General features: G+C 39.5%; 1 protein-coding gene across 1 annotated transcript in view; it reads left to right on the top strand.

Moving 5' to 3' along the window:
- Positions 1-6,000, top strand: part of MNS1 (meiosis specific nuclear structural 1) — a gene marked incomplete at its 5' end in the record, with an annotated part of 589,910 nt that overhangs the window by 416,272 nt on the left and 167,638 nt on the right.

Raw genomic sequence — 6,000 nt, 5'->3', positions numbered from 1 at the left:
CTGTCAGATAAACGTCTTTGTTTAGGGAGCATATCTTTTTATAGGTTTATACGTAGGTACTAGGCTATCTGCCCGAAGGCATTTATAAACCTATCCAGAATGTATTGACTTTTGCCACCCCCTTAGATTAGTTCCCTGTGCCTTTGTCCAGCAGAGTCATTGAAGTGATCCCTGGGATAAACTTTATGTTTCCCATCCACTCGTCAAGGTTTCTCTTGAAGAGGGTTAGCAAAGAGCTCTGCCTAATGTAGATTGGAATCTTGTTCCAGAGCATGGGAAGCATTTAGCATAATGGAGGTATATAATCCAGATAACCAGTTTGCAGTCACTAAGGTTTCTCTTTTAGAGCATAAAAGCACCTCCTTCCTTTTATGTTTTTAGTGCTTTGGAAGGAAACTAAATCATCCCTTTGACTTATCTGTCCAAGCAGTTGTAATCCATGCTAAATTTCATTCCATAGAGAGGACATTGCATTAGAAGAATGCCTTGTAGTTTGCTCTTCACTAGATTCAAGACTGTCAGTCAATGCTTCTGATATTTCATTATTTTAAAAGATGTGGTGATGTTTGTTTACTATTCACTCACTCATTTACCTAATACAAAAAAGTAAATAATTTGGTGATTTACTATTGTCCCTAAATCCAAGTACTCCTATATGACCTGTATATCCATTTCTTTATTTATCTGCCCCTCTTAGTTTTAACTTGAGTTCTAACCCATGCTTCTTGATGTCAGACATCAGTAGCCCATATTCTTTAACAGTACTGTTGCTGACTGGATCAAATTCCTCATTTGTAATGCTTATCTGTCACTGACACATAATGCTTTGTTATACATTCAGTACGAGATCCATAAATATGAACTGCTCGGCTAAAAACACATATATCCTTTATATTGATTTGTGCAGTAATACAAAGTGACATTGTGATTCACAGGAATTGGTCTGAAATCAATACGATAAAGCCTAAATCAACATGTGGAAGTAACATTAATTTCCACAGTGCAGTTATATGTAGCACAGTGGATGGATAAGGATTCTTCTGACTTGCTACTCGGGGATTACATGGACTTGTAAGGAGAAGGAGGCATTTGGTATAGGGGTCAGTGGTAGGTTATAATATGGTGGAGAGTTAAGTAGCGTAGGCCAAGTGGCTCCTTTCCCACCTACACTGCTGTCCTTCTTTGGTGGTTAATAGTTTAGCATAATGATTAAGGTGTTAACTTACAGACACAAGGTGCAGGGTTTGATTTTCACATGGGCTAATTGGTTAGGCTTAAAATGGCCCACAAAGGCAGTTAGCCTAGTATTAATCAATGAACCTAAATGGACCTAAGAGAGCAGAACCATATCTCCTCTAGTTGCTTCCTCAGTTCATTGCTCCCCTCTGTATACCAGGTATACAACACCATGATTTGTAGATGGCATGTTAATGGAGTTGCTCCAGGACTCCTTATTTAGGAATGGTATAATGGAGCTATTTATTATAATACCAATAGCTGTACAAGAATATGACAGAGGATTCCATGAACAAGCAGCTTCATTTTTAACTTTATGATGCACTAGATGGTAGTGTCCCTGAACAGTGATTTTCACTTTTGGAATTGTGGGAGTAATGCCCCTGTACAATTCACACTGAAAGGAAGACCCTAAACAAAGAATACCATAATAGGGAAGGCAGCACAGACCCTTGACAATAAGCATTACAAGCCTGGTGTTCTACAGTAGTGTTAGGGGCAGAGATAATAAGTGTTTTTTTCCCTCCCAGTCAGGTGGTGGGAGGAAGCAACTCCAGACTCTGACAGCTAAATGGTATGTTGGGGATCATCGTGAGGACCCTACAGAAGAGTCTTACCATGCATTACTTTGGGAGGATCTAGTGCTTGTGCACATTACACAGTGAAAGCCTTGCTGCATTTTTGTGACAGTTGGATTGTTTGGCTCACAGAGGCAAGGCTGTTGCTGTCCCACTAGGTAAAATATTAATTTACACATGGTGTATGTAGCCTGTGCATCATAAGGTCCATAACAGATCCCAGTATATTAGCACAGGCTACACTCTACCATGAATCAGTTTTCAAGAATCCTGCCCTCAGTCTTTTCATTGTAGGCCCGTTAAGACACTGTGCACATGCTATTTGTATATTATGCTTTAAATGTGCTCAGTCCCATTTAAATATAATTAGTCAGTATCAGCATTCAGATATATCTTTTTCAGTGAATAATATCTTATTATCGTGCTGTGTTGTAGGAGATCTAGTATTCTGTTCTAAATAGTTATGCTTAAAGGGCAGTCCCATCCAAATGCTGCATTTATGTAATCAAAAAGCAGTTTCCTTCCCTTTAAAAAACCCAAAGTGACAATAAGAAGCATTAAACTCTTGTTAAAGTGTTTATATCGAGCACTATATAATAATAGTAAATAAACTTTGTCTATATTGTAGTAAAAGTCACAGAACTTTCACAAAGTAAAAATTGTCAGTGGAAATGTGGAAAAACAAACAAGCAAACAAAAATAACTGACAGTAGTTATGCAAACATGCTAACTAGACACCTTAGTAAATCTCTTGGATTGAAATAAAGAATCTCCAGTGAGATTCTAAATAAGCTCACCTGCAGACATGGTACTTTTGGGATATCCTAAAAGAGTCTTCTGAATCAGAGCTAATGACAGATATTCAACTCCACAGGAGAAGCATCTGGTAGGTAAGATATTGCCCAATATCTATTTCCAAAAGCCTCTTAGAAATTACCTGCAGACCCTCACTAGCTGAGTAGAGTGGGCATACTAGTATGTAAGAGACCAGAAACCCCTTAAGATTGATGGGACCACAATCATACAAGATACATAGGATCCAAATATTGCATGGTTCTTTGGGAGGGTATCAGAATCTTAAATAAAGGCCTGGATACCATGTGAATCCAGTACTTGTGCTCTAGTCTGAAGATTGTATGGCTGAAGTGATAAAATCCAGTCAAAACCCAGGCTGTGGAATTCCACAGTCATTGGAGTTGACTAAAGTTGGTGTTCCTGAATCCAGAATAGAGGTCATTACAGTAATCTGGTTTAGAAGATGCTAGGACACGAATGACTGCTAAAAGAAAATCAGATCATGTGAGCAGATTTTGATCCTAGAGGTATTTCTGAGAAGAAAGCATAAAGGTTTTATTACAGATGCATCCTAATCCCTAATTCTCGGTGTATAATCAAGGAACACTCTTGAGATCTTGTGTCCTGATAAGCTCCATCGTATTTCTCCCATTAAAAGGTTAGGAGATGAGATAGGGAGAATTCAAAGGTCTTACATTCCCATGCACAAACACCATTTCAGACTTGGATGAATTAAGCCAATTTTAAACCCACGTCTTCTAATCAAGGATGGATTTGAAGCCATCATCAAGAATGGCAGTGTCAGAGAAAAAAATAAATAAATTAAATGAAATAATGACAGTGTCAGAAGGATGCTTCTGAGTAAAGGTGAAGTATTGGTGGATATTGTAAAGTACATCCTGGAAAGATTTCTCTCATTAGACGCAGGTATACTGTGATTCTGTTAACCTTGGCAAGTAAATTGAAGATGGGCTTAGATCTGTTAACAATATACTGAATACACAACTGAGAACGTAAAATGCAAAGCCCTCAGAGACTGTAAATGTTTTAATCTACGGTGAGTCCACAAGGCACTCTAAAAGGATCCCCTGATCATCTGTGTCAGAAGCAGTGGAGAAGTCAAGGAAGGCCAGGATAGAGTGCAGCCATTGATCTCTGCCCCATAGAAAGTCATTTAGTGCCTGAAGAAGGGCAGTCTTGGTGCTTTGTCTAAATATAAAACTAGACTGACAAGGATCAAAGAGGCTGTGGGAGATGAGATTTATGTTCAGTTGTATTCATATCTTTTTCAATAATTTTATCTAAAAAAGGCGCTTGGAAAATCATTTCCAGGTCGTGGGATATAGAGTCATTTTAGGAAAGCAATGAATAGCTTCTCTAAATATAGTTGAAAAACTCCTTATCCTCAAGAAAAAAGGCACAGTGTGGAAAAGTAAGATGCAACAACTCTGAAAGACCCAGCATCCAGCCTGCAGATGACCAAATGTAAAGATGAAAATATCATGATATCCTTATAGTCAATTTATGAAAAGACAAACGATAAAAGTCTGGAGTATCCACAGCTAGACCATAATTCAGTCAGTGGAAGTGATCACAAGGAGATTGCATGTAATCAAGGCAACCTTGACCCCAAAGAACAATGCAGCTCACTTTTATTTCAGAGCTATAAAAGCCTCCTGGGGTCTACAGACAGGCTGGGCTACACAGTAGAAAAATGGTCCAGAAGAGCTGTGTTGGATGGTTGATGAAGTATGACTTATTTATTCCAAGATAGAGAAGCTGTTTTCTTCATCAAAATCTCTGAATGAGGGTCATTCCAGTGGAGTAGAGGGGATAAAACTCTGAATACAGACCAGATGACTTGGGTTTGATTACATGCTTGCGTGACTGACATAGTGGCAAGAAGGGATGGACTGGGCTCATCCCAGGGAGGAAGTGTGGTTGCATGGGCATTCCCTATGATGTTCCAGGCAGATGCTGGGGATGTGCCTGGAGAGGAAGTAGTCTAAAGGAGGAATTAGGTGGGAACATGGCTGAGCTTTTGTAGAGGCGGGGCAAGACACTGTACATTCCCTTTGCACACCTGGCCCTCACAATGTAACCATGTAACTGGAGGACGGGTGAAGAAACTAAAGTAGGCTTTAAAAGAAAAACCTCCCAGCACCCCCAGACAGCATTAATTTCCATGTCAGCCAAGTTGCAATTCATCATAATGTCTGGCAGTGGAAATTGGAGTGGTCAGTAGACCTGGCAATAGATGTGGGGCACTGGAGACAGCTGTCATTGTGAAGCAAGGGAGCATAGCATGCTCAAAAAAAAATCTCTGAGTGATAGACAAGATTGTGGTTATGTAAAACATGGTTGCACTTGAGAAAGCATTTCCTCCCCTCCATAGGTTTCCATCCCCTACCCTATCTCCTTAACTTATGAGGGTCATGATTATGCCATTTTTTTATGAGTTAGGTAGGCAGAGTTCATACTGTAAGTGGGTCCAAATAATCAAAAGTGCCCCTATCAGCCTGGCTTTAGATTGCCACAACTGCATCAAGATCATCTGCATAGCTTTTCAGTAAAGGGTTATCCAGTAAGGGCATCAGGACACTATGTAAGATATTCCTTAAATCCTTATACTGGGCCAGCTCAGTACTAAATTACATAATTAGGGGAGGCATAAGCTGCAGTAAACCAAGCGGTGATAAGGTCAGGATGCAGGTTCCACCTGCAGATCTGATATGACCACATTCGGTTGCATCATTAAGTTTAAAGAGTGGCCTGTAAAGTGCATTGTAGAGGAAATTTGTTGAACATAGTCAAAATGCTACACAAGTTGGAGAAAGTCTGAGGCAGAAAGGACTGTAAAAAAATCAGTAGTTAGAGACCCTGTAGTCAGCTTAGGACACAACCAAGGGCATGCACAAGGGCACGGCAGAGATGCCTCTGGCAGCATTGCTCATAAATTAGGAAGAACATCTCTTCCAGAACCAACAATTTATAAATAATACAAAAAATGCCAATATCATATCTAGTAATACCATCTTGCATTACTGTAATAGAAGGAGATGGGGAGTTCAAAATGGAAAACCTGTTTACAAATATCAGTTGTTGACTATGTTTCCCACCTACAAGATAACATGGGTGGAGAACATACTGCTGAAAGCTAACTTTACCCCAGAGAGGAAGGCAAGTGACATACTACCCATGAAGTTGTGAGAGAAGAGTGGATGAGCATGTAAAATAGCCTGGGAGGCTAGCTTCTGAAAATAAAATGTTCTGTAAAAAGTTAACTCTAATAATGGCGATAAATCTAGAAAGCATCCATTGTGGTTCTAAGTGAGAAATTTTATAATGTCCTAGTATGCATAATGGTTAATGTCTCGGTATTAATGGCTCA

Source organism: Protopterus annectens, chromosome 10.part0, assembly GCF_019279795.1.
Source record: "Protopterus annectens isolate FY-2018-M chromosome 10.part0, PAN1.0, whole genome shotgun sequence".
NCBI lineage: Eukaryota > Metazoa > Chordata > Ceratodontiformes > Protopteridae > Protopterus > Protopterus annectens.
The sequence above is the reverse complement of the archived record's forward strand: the minus strand, read 5'-3'. Positions and strand labels throughout refer to the sequence as shown.